This window comes from Myotis myotis, unplaced genomic scaffold (assembly GCF_014108235.1).
Source record: "Myotis myotis isolate mMyoMyo1 unplaced genomic scaffold, mMyoMyo1.p scaffold_m19_p_3, whole genome shotgun sequence".
NCBI classification, from domain to species: Eukaryota; Metazoa; Chordata; class Mammalia; order Chiroptera; family Vespertilionidae; genus Myotis; species Myotis myotis.
Window position 1 is genome coordinate 167279421 of NW_023416335.1, and position 18595 is coordinate 167298015.

An 18595-nucleotide genomic window follows, 5' to 3' on the forward strand; every position below is an offset into this window, starting at 1 on the left:
TGACTTGCACTGACCACCAGGGGGCAGACACTCAACACAGAAGCTGCCCACAGCCCACAGGCCCCAGGCCAGCCAAGGCGGGTGCCAGCAGGGAGCCCCCTCCATCACCCCACAGTGGGGGACGGGGCTAGTGGGCAGGCAGCACCAGGTCGGCCAAGGTGGGTGCTAGCGGGCCCCCGCCAAGATCACCCTGCCGGTCACCCCACAGATCAGCCCTGATTGTTGGCCAGGCATAGGGACCCTACCTGTGCATGAATTTTGTGCATCGGGCCTCTAGTACCCTCAATAAAGAGAATACACTATATACATAACAACTTTATAATTCAAATTTTCATAAAGTTTTAAAAATATATGACTTATGGTCCCTTGGGACATTCTAACCTAATTCCTTCAAGCAGATTCTTTACATAATTCTAATCCCCTGAAATTTATGGTTTGTTTATTCAGATTGTTATGATTTGTGAAATTTTTATTTACCTGGCTTGAGGGCCAGTACTTGTTCTCATTGTCAGAAGTAAATATTTCCAATTGAGACTCAACCTTTCTTAGTTCAACTAAGGTTTTCACATCTAGTTCTGAACTCTTGTCCCTCTTAATAAATAAACACAGTCTGGCCAGGTGCAGTTCAGTGGTTGAGCATCAACCTATGAACCCAGAGATCATGGTTCAATTCCTGGTCAGGGCACATGCCCAGGTTTTGGGCTCAATCCCCAGTGTGGGGCATACAGGAGGCAGCTGATCGATGATTCTCTCCCATCATTGATGTTTCTGTATCTCCCTCCTTCTCTGAAATCATTAAAAAAATATTTTTTTAAAAATAAAAAGCGTAAGTGACTAAAATAATCAGGAGTGGGGGAAAGAGTACATTCAAAATAGCATCAAATAATATGGGTAACACTGTTATGAATGTGGGAAATTTTAACCTCTAGTTGTATGACAGATTAAGAAGACACAAAACAATTTAGGTTATAGAAGATTTGAATATAATCACCAATAAGATTAATTTATTACACATACAGTGATTTTCTTTTACTGATCATTTTATCAATTCAAACAGAAAACAGCAAATATTAAGATTAACTATTATATAAGGCACATTCTCTCATTACAATACAACTAAAAAATTTTTTCTAAAATAGAATGTAGGCAGAACTGCCCCTACCCTCCGTAAGTTACATGGAACAGTTGAACTAGGCTTGACTTCACTTCAAACTTAATTCCTAGATGATAATAAACAAATATCAGACTTTTGAAGAGAAAGATTATTTCCTTTGATTAGAAATCCATACCCAATCATATTGCTCAAATAAGAAAACAGAAATTCACTTTCAGATATGTAATGACTCAGAAGAAATAAAGCCATACAGCTCTCTAGAAAAAACAACAGTCAAATAAGTATTCTAACTGGTACTTATTAAGGAATGATTAAAACAGATAATTGATGATGTGCACAGAGACCATTTAAACTCAAGACATTAGTCTCAACCATAACTGTTACATTACAAAGGAGAATGCAAATGTCATTGGTAATTACAAAAGGAGAATGTAATAAAAATGTAAAATTATTAGTTTGAAAATGATACTCCTGATATGAAGTTCAAGAACTTTTCCACAAAAACAAAGGAGAAGGCAGTAGTAGTAAGAAGAATTAAAACTGTACACTGTGTTATTTATACAGAAAGCATAACAAAATGGTTTCCTCTCATAGTTAATATTAAGGAAAATTTATTGTTGGCAATGTTGCTAACTTTTTTCATGCTTAACAGCAAAATTAAAATTTGGATAATTACTTTCCAAATCAATATAGGGAAATAAAAGTATTAATGTACATAATAGGCAAAGAAAAGGAAAAAAACAAGAATTCCCTTTGATGTAGCAATTATACTCTTATGCATACCATCTAATAAAGAGGGGATATGCAATTGACCGTCACACCAGCACAAAGACGGTGGCGCCCATAGCTACAAGATGGCGGTGCCCAGTCCCCTCAGCCCTGCCAGAGTCCCCCAGTCCTTTCAGCCCCACTTGGGGGAGGGGTGGCAGGCGCAAGGTGCAGCCGGACCCGCTCTCCGCCCCTCAGCCGCCCAGGGCTGGCCTGAAGCACAGGCAAGCCTTGGATGTCAGCTGCCCAGCCGCCCAGGATTGGCCGAGGCTCAGGTAACCAGGGCCAGCCAAGGCTTGCACTGCTGGCAGTGGCAGCAGCAGAGGTGTTATGGGCGTGTCACCTTCCCCTGATCGCTGGGTCATCTCCCGCCCGAGGGCTCCCAGACTGTGAGAGGGGGCAGGCGGAACTTAGGGACTCCCCCTCCAGTGCATGAATTTTCCCGCACCAGGCCTCTAGTATACTCTATAAAACTGAAAACAACTGACATGTTCATAAATGATAGCATAAATAAAACACTGGGGCGTATTCATGCAATGAAATATTATATGGCAGTGAAAAAATAAACTAATATGGAATAATAACAAAGGGCAATCAATAACAAACTTAAGTGAAAAAATCATTTCAGAAAAATACATTATGATTCCATATATATATATGTATGTGTGTGTGTGTATGTGTATATATATATATATATATATATATATATATATATATATATATATCAAAAACAAGCAAAACAAATTTAAAGATGTCTATTAATAGGCAAGGTTGTAGTCAAAACACAAAGAAAAGCTAGATAATAGCCGAAACCGGTTTGGCTCAGTGGATAGAGCGTCGGCCTGCGCACTGAAGGGTCCCAGGTTCGATTCCGGTCAAGGGCATGTACCTAGGTTGCGGGCATATCCCCAGTGGGAGATGTGCAGGAGGCAGCTGATCGATGTTTCTCTCCCATCGATGTTTCTAACTATCTATCTCTCTCCCTTCCTCTCTGTAAAAAATCAATAAAATATATTAAAAAAAAAAAAGAAAAGCTAGATAATAATTATCACCTAGAAAATAAGCATGCAATTAAAAACTAAACAAAACAAAAAAAATCCCGGCTGGTGTGGCTCAGTTGGTTAGAGTGCTGTCCCATACACAGAGTGCTTGCAGGTTTGATTCCAGATCACGGTGTGTACAGGAAGACAACCGATTAATATTTCTCTCTCACATAGATGTTTCTCTCTCTAAAATCAATAAGCACGTCTTCAGATGATAATTTTAAAAAAAGAAACATAAAGGGCTTCAAAGGTATTAGCAGAGTTTTATTTTTTCTTATTTTGGTGTAAGCTTGTATGTATTAAGCTTTTGTTGTAAGTATATTTGATAATGTAAAAAATTTTTAAATCAGAAAAATAAATAGTGACCATCTCAAACTTTCAAAAAAAAAAAAAAACCCCAGACATTTCCACTATGTAAAATGTTTCCAATTACAGAAAATATTAGAAGCCCCCTAAAAACAAATCTAGCAATACTGATAAATTTCATTAAAATTGCAGTTAAAAAACATTACATAATACTATAAAAAACAACCTATTGATATATATCTTAAACACACATACAAAAGACTGAAGATTTTATTGCATAAATCCAATGAGAGTTCAGTATTGAAAATTTCATAATATTAAACTCACCTGCAGATTGAAGAAAATAATGATTTTATCTAAACAAAGGATGTCAAAGGTTATTTAGTCATAGTTATTTAATAAAATGAAGTATCCATGCCTAATTGAAAGAAATTAATTTATAATAAAGAATTACAGAATATTTCTACTTTTGGATCTGCCCTATGGCCCCCTTGTTTTGCCATGCATAACAAAGAATTCCCAATCTATCTCTTTTACCAATATAGGCTTTCTCAAAACATTACACCTCAACTTAATCCAGGGTTCTTGCTTCTGTAGAGGAATAACCTTCAAACTGGGTACACACAAAAGATACTCCAATAGGAAAAGACATTTATGGACTGGCACCGCCTCCTCCCTCACTCAAAATATCAGGCGCTCATATGTGAGACAATGTGAAAGGGTTAATAGTGGAATTCTCATTCATCCATTAACTTTTGACCAGTGGAACCTTAATAATTCATTAGATACCATGGCTGTTAGTGGATGTCCAGCTTTAGTGGATTTAAAGATAACATCTTATTTAACTCAGGTATCCTTCACAGAAATGATAAAAATTTTAAATAAATTCCTTCATAGAAACCACAGTGTGAATAATGCAAGCAAAAATAAACAGGAAAATGGCAGAGCTTACATTTTTCACCTAAACTCTTTATCAACAATACTATGAAGTAACAACAATGGCAATGGAATTAGATATGAAAGTAGTAGATCAAAATATTTCTAAATTACCAAACTATCTGAATTGTAAATTTACATGCCCTGAAGCTGATGAGGAACCTTGTCCTAAGCTAATGCTATACTGATTATGTTAGTGAAGATAAGATATAAACATCTGGAATGTGAAGAAAAACCTCTACATTTTTCTCATCAGAATTTTTTAAGGCATTGAAACTTAATCAAAACTTCATCAAGTGTAAAGATATAGATTATTTCAAGTAAGTGTATTGATAAATATTTACAGGAGTCTTTCAATGGCTAACTTTTGATCACTGGGGAAACATTTCATTTTCTCATGATAAAAGTGGCTAATACATGGAAAATATGCCAAGAAAAAAAAATACTGTTGGCAAAGGATTAAAAAAAACAAAAACACTAAAGAGTTGAAGAAACAAGGATTCAAGCACATTACACTAGGTGGGAGGTTTTCTATATAGATGAACTCAAGTACGGATGTTTCTAAGATATCCAGGTTTAGAATATTTACTAGACAGATTCTCTTTCAAAAATTTAATTCATGAAGAACAACTTTTTAGTGAATCATTAAAGGAAAGATGTACCAGAGCAGATAAATTCTCATAAGCAGATGGCTTTTATTTTTTTAAAAAATATTGTTATTGGTTTTAGAGAGAGGAAGGGAGAGGGAGAGAAACAGAGAAAAACATCAATTAGTTGCTTCCTGCATGCATCCTGACTGGGGATCAAATCTGCAACCTGGCTATTAGCCTTGACTAGAAATCGAACTGGTGCTCTTTCAGTGCATGGGACTATGTTTAACTAACTGAGCCACACCAAGGCACAAATGGCTTTTTTAGAAAAAGATTTTTCAGAAAAATATGTTAATTTTACTTAAAGCCACAATGACACAGTGCATGCTTGTAACTGGAAACGGAAAGCCATGGAGGAGGGGATAGAGGGAGATGAAAGAGAATGAGGGGTGGGGGGAGCAAAAGAGGTAAGGTGGAGGGAAGAGAAGGCTATAAAGTAAGTTTAGACATGAGAAAACCTTGACTGCATCATTAACAGACGGAGTAATATAATATAGCAAAGCAGTTGAAGACAGAAGTACCAAAATACTACAGGATAATTTCAATATTGTCAATTATATAAAATCAAAGTCTTTGAAATACATTTTTCATAATGAGATGTGAAGTGACTAAAAAATATTTTGTACCACAGAGACTGAATGGCTATCTTATTAAAGAGTACTTAAAAGAGCTGGCAATCTTGGTAAGTTACCAATCTTAAAAGCGGGAAGAGAAAAGCAGTTAGTTACCTACAAAGGAGTGCCCATACAACTGTCAGTTGATTTCTCAACAGAAACTTTGCAGGCCAGAGGGAGTGGCAAGAAATACACAAAGCAATGAATTGCAAGGACCAACAAACAAGATTACTCTACACCAGTGATGGCGAACCAATGACAGGTTCAGCCCCCCACGCACCCCCTGGTGGTCAGCACATGTCATAGCGATCGGCTGCTCTGCCATTCAGTCTATTTGCATAATAGGGTTTTATATATATAGACTAGAGGCCCAGTGCACAAAAATTTGTGCACTGGAGGGGGGGGGGTGAGTGTCCCTCAGTCCCACTTGTGCCCTCTCACAACCTGCTGGCTTAGGCCCGCTCCGGGTGGCAGAGGGCAGGCCCAATCCCTAGGTGCAGCCCCTGGTCAGGCTCAGAGCAGGGCCAATTGGGGAGTTGGGGTGCCGCCCCCTGTCATGCACACAGCAGGGCAGATTGGGAGGTTGCAGCGCCACCCCGTCACACACAGAGCAGGGCCCATCAGGGGTGTTGGGGCTCCGTACCCTGTCACGCACACAGCAGGGCCAATCAGGGGGTTGGGGAGCTTCCCCTGTCACGCACAGAGCAGGGCCAATCAGGGGGTTGGGGAGCTCCCCCCAGTCACGCAAAGAGTAGGGCCGATAGGGGAGTTGGGGCACCGCCCCCTGTCACACACAGAGCAGGGCCGATCAGGGGGTAGAGGCACTACCACCTGTAACACTCAGGGCAGGGCCTATGGGGAGGTTGCGGCTCCACCCCATCACACACAGAGCAGGGCCCATGGGGGGGTTGGGGCGCCGCACCCTGTCACACACAGAGCAGGGCCGATTAAGGGGTTGGGGAGCTCCCTCCTATCAGGCACAGATCAGGGCTGATCAGGGGGTTGGGGCGCCTTCCAATGTCACGAACAGAGCAGGGCGGATAGGGAGGTTGTGGCCCCACCCCATCACACACAGAGCCATAGGGTGATCAGGGGGTTTGGGCACTGCCCCCTGTCACGCTGCTCCAGGGGCCAGGAGGCCTCGTGGCTCCGCTGATTCCGCTGCTGGGAAGCCTCGTGGCTCCGCTGATCCTGGGTTCGGGAGGCCTCACGGCTCCGCTGATCCCGGTGCTGGGAGGCATATTACCCTTTTACTATTTAGGATAGAGGCCTGGTGCAGGGGTGGGGGCCGGCTGGTTTGCCCTGAAGGGTGTCCTGGATCAGGGTGGGGGTCCCCACTGGGGTGCCTGGCCAGCCTGGATCAGGGGCTGATGGCTGTTTGCAGCTGGTCACACCCCCTTCAGGGTGGGGTTCGCCACTGGGGTGCCTGGCCAGCCTGGATGAGGGGAAGATGGCTGTTTGCAGCTGGTCACACCCCCTTCAGGGTGGGGGTCCCCACTGGGGTGCCTGGCCAGTCTGGGTGAGGGGCTGAGGGGCGTTTTCAGGCTGGCGGGTGACTGAAGCTCTCAACCTCTCCTTTTGTTCTTTTTTTTTTATTATTATTCTGGGATTTATTTACCTTCTATGGCTGTCACTGGAGCTGAGAGCCGGCTTAGCTCTGAGGCTCAGCTCCAGCTCTGAGGCCTCGGTACTGAAAGCAGGTATCTGGTTTGTTTGGGTTCTATAATTGAAACACTGGTGCAACTCCAGCTCAGCCAGCTGGCTGAAAGCATGGGGTTTGTTTAGCTTCTGTAATTGCAACATTGTTTCTTAGACTGCAGCTCAGAGCCCAGTAGCAGCAGGTGGGGAACCTTGGCTTATTCCTTCACTGGAGCAAGCAAACCTCCTGTTTGCTTCAGCTGCCTGACTGGCGGCCGCCATCTTGGTTGGCAGTTAATTTGCATATCGCCCTGATTAGCCAATGGGAAGCGTGTCGGAGGTACAGTTAATTACCATGTTTATCTATTATTAGATAGGACTAGAGGCCTAGCACACAACTGAAATTGCGCAAAAAGGTTCCCCGCCTCCCACCATGTGAGGAGGCACTCCACAGGGGTCCGGGACCCGCACCTAACTCGTGCAGCACCGGCCGCCGTGGGAGTCAGGCCGGTGCCACAGGTGGCCAGGAGTCAGTCCATCATGTGAGGAGGCGCTCCACAGGGGGCCAGGACCCAAGCCTGTCTCGTGCAGGGCTGGCCACTCTGGGAGTCTGGCTGGATGGTGCCCAGGAAGCCGGGACCTGTGCCTGACTCGCGCAGCACCGGCTGCTGTGGGAGTCAGGCTGGATCAGTGCCATGGGAGGCCAGACTGGTGCCGCGGAAGGCCAGGACCCGCGCCTGACTTGTAGCGTCCCCTGGACCCCCTTCCTGTGTCTGCTCCGGGGCCACCTGAGCCACCATGATGGCTCAGGCAGGTCACCCTGCCTCTCTCTCGTCTCCGCTCCAGGACTCACCTGTGCGGGCAACCTCCTCCTGTCTGGTTGTGACCCGTTATGGAGTCCTGGCCTAATTTGCATATATTACCTCTTTATAATATAGATTATTTATACTTTGCAAGAATATGTAAGCTTTATATATTACTAGAGGCCCGGTGCATGAAATTTGTGAACGGAGGGGTAGGGGAGGAGAGAGAGGGGGTTCCTCAGCCTGGCCTGTGCCCTCTCACAATCCAGGACCCCTTTGGGGGATGTCGGGGCTAAACTGGCAGTTGGACATCCCTCTCGCAATCTGGGACGCGGCATGGACCAGTGACCATACTTTTCATACAGGTGAAAGGCATCTTGCTCTCGTATGGGCAACTACATTTTTTTGCCCTGATTATAAAAAGTAGTACATAACACGATCCTTCGGAGGCAGTAGTACCATTTTCCCTACCTTATGGGTGGAAAAACTGAAGCAGAGAGAAGTTAAGTAATTGGCTTGTCACACAGGTAAGTCTCAGAATCAGGGCTGACCACAAAATGTGCAAGCCAGAGGCCACGCATATCATCACTGCATCATCCTGTTTTTCAGTGTTAGAGTAGCCTTGCCAGGTTTTAATTTTTAAACCTAAGAGACTGTTCCCAATATATTGGGTAGGGTCCCTAGGCCTGGCTGGTGATCAGGGCCATCTGCAGGGTGACTGGTGGGTGGGGCAATTGGGGGGACCCGCTGGCACCTGCCTTGGCTGGTGGCCTAGCATCGCCTGCTGGACAGCCCCACCCCCCTGATCACCGCCGCCAGTCATCTCCCTCTCAGGGGGCAGACACTCAACACAGGAGCTGCCTCCAGTTGGTAACAGCTCCTGCGTTGAGTGTCTGCCCCCTGGTGATCAGTGCACATCATAGCAACCAGTCATTCTGCCAGTCGTTCCACCGTTCAGTTGATGTGCATATTAGGGTTTTATTATACAGAATTCTTTCACTTTTGTTGCCACCTATATTTCAGTCTTAGATCTATAGTTAAATATATTTAATACTCATTATAAATTCTTTGATGTTTTATTAGTCAAATAATAGTTGGATAAAGATCATGCTCTAGTACAGCAATCACCAACCAGTGGTGTGCAGACCACTGGTGGTCTGTGAGATCCGAAAGGTTGGCGACCACTGACTTAAGGAAACCTTTGGAGTAGCAGACGCCAACCAGTGGTGGTGGTCCGAGAGATCCAAAAGGCTGGCAACCACTGCTTTAGGAGTTTCCTCAATTCATGTGTATAGTATTCCGAGGTTCGCATGTTTAAGTCCTTTTCTATTATTGATATTTGAAAAACAGTTTTACAGAGTAGGACAAAAATAGGTTTACGGTTGTTCATATGGAAAATAATACAATAATAATACAAGAATGAATTCCATATTTCCCATACTCACAATTATAAACCTACTTTTGCTCCATCCTGTATGTAAAATTCATGGCTCACATTCTTTTTCCCTACAGTTTCTTGAAAACACTGCTCCATTGTTACTTTGCTTTATATGTTTTTATTTAGAAGTCTATGCCAATATAATTCTCAAGCCATGTAGGCTCTTTGGTCTTTTTACCCCACTGGAGGCTCTCAGAATTTTTTCTTTAACATAAAAGTCTAAGAATTTTACAAGGATGTGACTCAAAACTGACTGCTTAATATCAATATCCCCGAGTATCCAACAGTCCTTTCAATATGTAGATGTGGGTTTCTTTTTTATGAAAAAAGTTAATTATAGTTTTAAATATTTCTGTTCCTGTTGCTTAGTTTTGTAATTTTATTATACATATGTTTTTTTTGTCTCATTTCCATCTCAACCACCTTCTCTTTTACCCGTTTTACTTTATTTTTTTCTTCACCATTTATCCCCCATACCTTCTTGCAGCTCCACCCTTTACTTCTTTAATTCATTTTCACTTTCTATGATTATATTTTTGCCTTTCTTCAATGCTCTTCTGTAAATTTTCAGTCGCGTCCACTCCCTCTTGGGCATCTTAAAATTTAGAATATATGTCTAAGATGATCTTTGTCTTCGTCTCTTTTTTGGGAGTTCAGTCAATTCTCCTTCTATTTCATCCTAGAATTCATTCTAATTTTGTGAGGGTTTTTTTCTTTTAGAGATAATTTCTTTAGTTTTAAAAATTATAATTCTAGTTGGTTTTTCTTATCTCTAAATGCTTGTTTTAGATTGTTTCAAATCTGAAGATGAGTTATCGTTTTCTTCTGCTTTTTTGGTTGTTTTCTTTTGTGGTGGAGGGTTTCATTTGCTGAGATATTTGATTTCTTCTTATGGTAGTTTTCCATATGTTTAGGAAGAATTGAGAAATTGTGACTTTGAATTTGGGGTGGTTCAAAAGATTTCTGTTTTAAGAACCTCCACTTTTGTTAGTGTACCAAGTATAATTTCTTTAATGGATGACTATTTCTTGGTGGCAATGGTAAGGAGGAACACTGTCTGTTCTCAAACTTGGAGGGAGGAGTTACTATTTTATATTGCTAGACCTTACATTTTCCCCCTTTTGCTTCTTTTTCCTTCACCAGCCAATCTCCGAAAGGTACCTTCCCTTGTCTTTAACTTTCTTCTCCATCAGAAAAAAATATTTTTCCAGATAGTTGAAATTAGAAAAATTAGAACTTTTAAGCCCAAGACCCATAACCAGTGCTCTGATAAACCAAGACTCTTTTGTATTTATGGTGTAGCTTCTATTTCTGATGGTGATTTTAGAACAATCCTAGTTTCCTCCACAGTTTTTCAGAACTTTCATTGCTGTCTATAAATGATTGTGTCAGGAGAGGTAGATTTCTCTTCTGGGATTTGGTGCTTATTTTTTCCACTTACAAGAAACTTTAGAATTTGTAACATTCTGTCTTCTAGCTTTCTTGACGGTATGGATTTTGTAGTTTTATTTGTTGTTCTTATTGATCTTTACTGATATTGGAGGCTATATGAAGAGACTTGCATTTATCCTTATCTATCATTCTCAATACTTGTTCAGAAATTGGTATGAATGTTTTCTAAAAAATGTAAAAACGTTACAGTGTCCAAAAATTTGCAAGAAAAACTGATCTCAGGCAAGATGGAAAATATTTTAAATTTCAACAGAAAAACAATTGCATACTGACAAAAGGAACTGAAAAAAGGAGGATCATGCCCTGGCCAGTGTGGCTCAGTTGGTTGGATATCATCGAGCATGTACGGAAAGGGTGTTGGTCCTATTCCTAGTCAGGGCACATACCCAGGTTGTGGGCTCAAACCTCGATAGGGGGCATTCAAGAGAAGCTGATCCATGTTTTCCTCACACATGGATATTACTTTCTTTCTCCCTCCCCCTTCCTCTCTCTCTAAAAACTAATTTAAAAAGGGAAGATCATGTTTATTAAGAATAAACAATGATGCAATTGTTTCATTTTCATCCACATTTCATTCTTCCACAACAGAAAAGCAAATACCAAAATAAACTAAATATAGAAACACTTTTGAATCAATGTATGACAAACCATTAAACTGACAATTTTGCCCTGCCCAGCTGACTCAGTAATTAGAACGTGGGCCCATGGATTAAAAGGTCTCGGTTTGATTCTGGGACAAGTGCACATACCTAGATTGCAAGTTTCAATCCCCGGCTCCAGTTAGGGCCCATTTGAGAGGCAACCAATGACTGTATCATTCTCATATCAATGTTTCTCTCCCTATCCCTCTCCCACCTCTGTCCCTCCCTTCCACTCTTTCTAAAAACCAATGGAAAAAAATATCCTTGGGTGAAGATAATCAGTAAATAAATGAATAAAGAGACAACTTTTTTTTTTTAAATTTAAAGCTTACTGCTCTCATAAAATACTATGCAGTCAGTAATTCATCAAATACTTATAAAGCATTCGCTGTGCATCTGGCATCATTCTAGATGCTTGAAATATAGACATTTGTTAGGTATTTGTCTTGAGCACAGACAAATATTCCATCCAAATAGGGCTAACATTCTCATAGGGGAAGTCAAACAATGAAACTAATAATATACTTTTTTTTAAATCACAAAAGCTTTATTTATATTTGGCTAATAATAAAATTTTATATTTCACTTGTATTATCCTACTAAAAATTTCCTTTTGTGTATTTCTATCTAACTATATTTAAGTTATATCTTGGGGAATATGCCTGTGATTTCCCATTGTTAGAAATATAATTACACCAATGGCCCAGTGCATGAAATTCGTGCACATTGAAAAGGAATTAATTGAAGGATGTGAGCATTAGGCACTCTTGCGTTTCTGAAGTTCAATGACATGAATTTTAGCTATTCCTTTGCCAAATAAATGGAATTTACAGATATCATTTAAAAGAGCATTCACCTTAATATTAAAAACTCGGGCTACCAAGTCAGGTCTCTTTTAAACTTTTTGCCAGCGTTGTAAATTGTTTGCAATATCTGCCCATTTGGGGTTGGATGTCATGGTTATGAATAAATTGGGCTTGCCATACTTCGTTACAATTGCCATAACATCCTGATATCGCTGCTGCATATTTCTGGGTCTACCCTCAAAAGATGATGGAAGTATTATTATTTACCAAACGGCACATTGTCATTTTCAGATCTAGATTTGATATAATCCATCAAATCACTGTGTTTTTCAACTCTCAACTTAGATTTGTTTGCATTGATGAAATTTATCCGATTGGACTCCATTTTTGAAGATGAATCCACAATAAACTGTTAATTTTCCTGCATTTAAAATAGGATTGCGAGAAACCAAGATGGCGGTATAGGTAAACACCAGAAATTGCTGCCTTGCACAACTTCAAAAATACAACAGACAAAACGGACATCATCCAGAACCACAGGAAGGCTGGCTGAGTGGAAATTCTACAATTAGAAGGAAAGAGAAAAGCACACTGAGACTCAGAGGAGGTGCGAAAGTAAAGTGCAGAGGTACAGAGGCGAATGTGGAAAGGGCTGGCAACTGAGGACGCAGTTGTCTTTTTCAATCGGGAGGGAGTCTCAAGCTCCCGACTGCTCTGAACTCCAGTTCCGGGCAAGGCTCTGGGGACCCAGACTCATACAGGAGAAACTGGACTGTCAAGCATTGGTCGGAACTCAAGGGCAGCTTTCTCTCAGAGGTGCTTGCAGCGATTACTGCGGGACACTGAGATGCGGGGCCCTTTGGGTAGGACTGAGGATCAGCCATAGCTGTTTGCTCCGCCCTGTTGATTCCCTGAGACCCCCACCCCAACAAGGCTGTGAGCAGAAGCTTTTGCATATGAAAGGCCTGGCCCTTTCCAATATGAAAATTACCCAACAAACTGCATCTGGGTCAGAGAGACTCAGAAATTCCAAAAGAAGGCCCAAGGACCCACAGCAGCTTGCATTGCTTCACAGCTGGGCCTCATCTTGGCACCTCCAAACCTCAAACAAAGAAGAGGAATTAGCAAATCTCTCCATAGCTCCTGCTGGGTAGCCTCAGGCAGAGGCTAAATTAGCACCTCCTTAGAGATCCAAGAGCCAGTGTACCCAGTGGTAAGAGTGGGACCATCCAGATTACAACTCCTCAAATCCATAAGGGACACATTCAGGGGGCAGACTCAGTGAGCACCAAAACCCTACTGAAGTAAGTCTTGCCCCAGAAGGGTGTCTCCAGCACAGAAGTTCTCCCACTGCAGACACAGCTGATTCTCACAGCCAATTGGCCCGGAGGTCAATTCCTCCCAGTGATACCTACAACAATCAAGGCTTAACTACAACGAGACTGTGAACAAAGCCCATAGAGGGGTGCACCAAGAGTTTCCACCTCAGGTAATTTGGGAGGCTGAACCACTGGGCCCTATTAGACACCTAGTACACAAAGCCACTCTATCAACACAGGGAAGCATAAGAAATGCAGAGACAAAGAAACAGGTCACAAATGACAGAAATGGAGGAAAGCAAACTACTGGATATAGAGTTCAAAACCACGGTTATAAGGTTTTTCAAGAATTTTCTAGAAACCGCTGATAAATTTAGTGAGACCCTCAAGAAATCTACTGAGACCCTCAAGGATAAGAAAAAGGACAAACTAGAAATTAAGCATGTACTGACTAAAATAAAGAATAATACAGAGTTCCAACATCAGACTAGAGGATAGCAAGAATCAAGTCAAAGATTTGAAATATGAAGAAGCAAAAAACACCCAACTGTAAAAACAAAAAGAAAAAAGAATTCAAAAATATGAAGATAGTGTTAGGAGCCTCTGGGACAACTTCAAGTGTACCAACATCAGAATTATGGGGGTGCCAGAAGAAGAGAGAGAGCAAGCTATTGAAAACCCATTTGAAGAAATAATGACAGAAAACTTCCCCTACCTGGTGAAAGAAATAGACTTACAAGTCCAGGAAGTGCAGAGAACCCCAAACAAAAGGAATCCAAAGAGGACCACACCAAGACACATCATAATTAAAATGCAAAGAGCAAAAGACAAAGAGAGAATCTTAAAAGCAGCAAGAGAGTACCCATACGACTGTCAGCTGATTTCTCAACAGAAACTTTGCAGGCCAGAAGGGAGTGGCAAGAAATATTCAAAGTGATGAATACCAAGAACCTACAACCAAGATTACTTTATCAAGCAAAGCTATCATTCAAAATTGAAGGTCAGATAAAGAGCTTCACAGATAAGAAAAAGCTAAAGGAGTTCATCGCCACCAAACCAGTATTATATGAAATGCTGAAAGGTATCCTTTAAGAAGAGGAAGAAAAAAAAGGTAAAGATACAAATTATAAACAACAAATACGCATCTATCAACAAGTGAATCTAAAAATCAAGTGAATAAATAATCTGATGAATAGAATAAACAGGTGAATATAATAGAATCAGGGGCATAGAAAGAGAGTGGACTGACTATTCTCGGGGGGGGGGGGGAAGGGATATGGGGGGGGTTGGGGAAAGAGACTGGACAAAAATCGTACACCTATGGATGAGGACAGTGGGGAGAGGGGAGTAAGTGCAAGGGTGGGGTGGGAACCGGGTGGAGGGAAGCTATGGGGGGGGGGGGGGGGGAAGAGGAATAACTGTAACAATCTAAATGATAAAGATTTAATTTAAAAAAAAATAAAATAAAATAGGATTGAACGTGTCACGCACAGAGAGATGAAATCCCTAATGCTGCATTTGTGTGACTTGTGTCCTTACATTTTGTCTAGAATTATTGTCGATTACAATGTTGTCTTTGAGTCTTAATGCAATTATCTGTTCCCTAGCCTTTTTCACCATGTTGAAAAAGAATAGGATATGTCATTGCATCTAATGTAGGAAACAGGATATTCATTTGTTTCATTTTAGTGGCATTTGGATTATTGGGATCTGGTTTACAATGAATGAGCAAGTCCCTTTCAAAAGGAGGTTCTCCATCTTTGTTTCTGAATATGACAGCAACCTTGGTTACACGGGGAGAATTATATCTACCTGGGTCACTGTTACGATCGTATTTAAATTGCCATTGTTACTTCTGTGGGAGCAATACCTTTTGCTGCTGCTTCAGATTGGGCTTTCTTTTCTACCTCATGTAGCATCTTCTACAATTTAGTTAATTCATTTATTTCCTGCATGAGGTTGTTGATGTTGATCATGAGTCTTTCTGAGCATTGCTAATCTTTTACTTGTAGCTTTGGCTGTATCCAAAATATAGAGTTGAGCAAACTTCCGAGAAACACCATCCAAAGGATGTAAAGTTTCAGTATGGTGATAAACTTGTCCGTGTATTCTAAAACAGTATGGCCCATATCCTGATGGCGATGTGATATTTGCACCCATGAAAGCAAAAGCAAAAGAACTATTTATGGGACAAGTATTTTCCATGAAATTTTTACTGTCGGAATCTTCGTTTGTTATTAATCTTTTTAAATATGCTGGGTAATCTGGAAAATGTATATAATTTGGACAGACTTTCCCTTTGCTACAACATCGAGTAAATTTCCCATCGGATGGTTTTTCATCGGAGAAATTTAGTGGCAGGCAAAATTCACATCGAACAGTCATTCCACCACAACTATGTTCGAGAATTGCATCCTCATGTACTCCATTATTGCTGACAAGGCAGTTCCTACCAGAATTAGTAGTACTTATTGATGACTGTTCTTTAGACATTTTCTGTCATCGCCACCTTCTTTCAGCTTCAAAGGCACGTTGGTTTTTAGACATTTTCTGTTGATGACGCTGGTGTTTTTCAGCATCAGCACGACGTTTTTCCAATAGCTGGTCTTCAGATACATTCTGTTGCAGGCACCACCTTCTTTTAAGATCAGACACACGTTGCTCTTCATTTTCTCTCAATAACACTGGCATCTTTTGGCTGCAGAGCTGCTACGTTTTATCAACAGTTGTTCTTTAGACATAGTCCCATCTATCTACTGTCACTGTCTGAAATGCAGGTAAATGAGAGTCTTGGCTGTCAGGCCACTCAGAGCTGTTTGACCAATGGCTGATTCTGTGGGGGAGGGAATTCCTCCTCCCTGCTGTCAGTTTCCACAGCTGTGATGAGGAAGCTGCGGTGACAGAGGGAGCCACGCCCTCCAAGCCGCCCTCTCTCTCACTCTGCTCTATATCTAGCGGCCTCCTGCTCTGCCAAGTGTTCCAAACCTCTCGCTTTCCCGCTCTGCTCTCTGCTGGTGAAGGTTCCCGGAGCCCGCAGGAGTGGCTTGGAATGGCCAGCCTGACCTCCAGGGGCCGGCGATGGTCCCAGGAGCCCATGGGCGTGGCTAGGCGTGGCCGGCTTCGCTTCCCGGGGCCGGCGATGGTCCCAGGAGCCCGTGGCCACCATTGCCTCCCGGGGCCCTTGACACCTGTGTATGCAAATTAACCCATCATCTTTGTTGGGTTAATTTGCATGCCCACTCCTGGTTGGCTGGTGGGCGTGGCTTCTGGCCATCGTGGAAGGATGGTCACTTTGCATCTTTCTCTTTTATTAGTATAGACTAGAGGCCCGGTGCACAAAAATTTGTGCACTTGGGGGGGAGGGGGGGTCCCTCAGCCCGGCCTGTGCTCTCTCGCAGTCTGGGACCCCTCAGGAGATAACGACCTGCTGGCTTAGGCCTGCTCCCGGGTGACAGAGGGCCGGCCCAATCCCTAGGTGCAGCCCCAGGTCGGGCTCAGAGCAGGGCCGATTGGGGAGTTGGGGCGTTGCCCCCTGTCACACTCTAGGCAGGGTCGATGGGAAGGTTGCAGCGCCACCCCGTCATGCACAGAGCAGGGCCAATCAGGGGGTTGGGGCGCCGCCCTCTATCACCCACAGAGCAGGGCCGATCAGGGGGTGGGGGCGCCAGCACTCTCACACTCAGGGCAGGGCCGATGGGGAGGTTATGGCTCTACCCCGTCACACACAGAGCAGGGCCCGTGGGTGGGGGGGGGTGTTGGGGCGCCGCACCCTGTCACACACAGAGCCGCAGGGCGATCAGGGGCTTGGGGAGCTCCCCCCTATCAGGCACAGAGCAGGGCTGATCAGGGGGTCGTGGCGCCTTCCCCTGTCACGAACAGAACAGGGAGGATAGGGAGGTTGTGGCCCCACCCCCTGTCACACACAGAGCTGCAGGGCGGTCAGGGGGTTTGGGCGCTGCCCCCTGTCACACTGATCCCAGTGCTGGGAGGCCTCTCGGCTCTGCTGATTCCGGTGCTGGGAGGCATATAACCCTTTTACTATATAGGGTAGAGGCCTGGTGCACGGGTGGGTGCCGGCTGGTTTGCCCTGAAGGGTGTCCTGGATCAGGGTGGGGGTCCCCACTGGGGTGCCTGGCCAGCCTCGGTGAGGGGCTGAGGGCTGTTTGCAGCTGGTCACACATCCTTCAGGGTGGGGGTCCACACTGGGGTGCCTGGCCAGTCTGGGTGAGGGGCTGAGGGCTGTTTTCAGGCTGGGGGTGACTGAAGCTCCCAAACGCTCCTTTTTTTCTTTTTTTTTCTTTTTTGTATTCTGGGCCAGCTTTAGCTTTGAGGCTTGGCTCCAGCTCTTAGGACTCCGCTGCTGAAAGTAGGTTTCTGGCCTTTGGTTACAATGTTGTGATCCTGCTGGCTGAAGCCCGGCGGACTAAAGCAGATTTCTGGGGTTTTGTTTAGCTTCTATATTTGTTACATAGTTGCTTAGAGTTGCAGCTCAGAGGCCTGCAGCGGCAGGTGGGGAACGTTGGAGTCCTCCGTCACTGAAGCAAGCAAGCCTCATGTTAGTTTCAAGCTGTCTGGCTACCGGCCGCCATCTTGGCTGGCAGTTAATTTGCATATTGCCCTGATTAGCCAGTGGGAAGGGTAGCGGTCGTACTCTAATTACCATGTTTCTCTTTTATTAGATAAGATTCTTCAGGACACAGATGTCTAGATGTCTAGAGAACATAACCAAGAAGAGATCCTGGATTTAGAAATAGCTTAGGAAACATTAGGTTTTCTCTTCTTGGAGAGTGCATAATAAGTGGTACATTTATGGGTGTAAGAGGAATCATCCCAATTTATTAGCTTTCATTGTTTGTTTCAAGTACGTTTAGGTGTGAGAAGAAGAATTGTATACAGACTTTAAGCAGCCAAAATATGAACTATAGTAAATGTTTTTTTGGCTGATATCCAGCATTCAAGTAGCCTCGTATTTTGGGAACTACCCACAGTGATGAGTAGCAGAGCCTGCCCTCAATAAAGACAATAAAAGAATGGAAAAGTCTTCTCTCCACTTCATGGTAGCCACAA

At 43.1% G+C, this 18595-nt stretch overlaps 1 protein-coding gene across 5 annotated transcripts in view; it reads right to left on the reverse strand.

Moving 5' to 3' along the window:
• ARID2 (AT-rich interaction domain 2) overlaps window positions 1-18595 on the reverse strand; it is a 200395-nt gene that overhangs the window by 90354 nt on the left and 91446 nt on the right. Inside the window, exon 1 of one of the 5 annotated variants that reach the window (XM_036299798.1) lies at window positions 3559-3611. The exons of 3 other annotated variants lie outside the window; for them this stretch is intronic. The gene's annotated coding sequence lies outside the window, so the exon portion shown is untranslated. Of the gene's footprint in view, window positions 1-1162; window positions 1209-3558; window positions 3612-18595 lie in introns of those variants that run through there. One more of the 5 variants, XM_036299800.1, reaches the window with a different exon arrangement.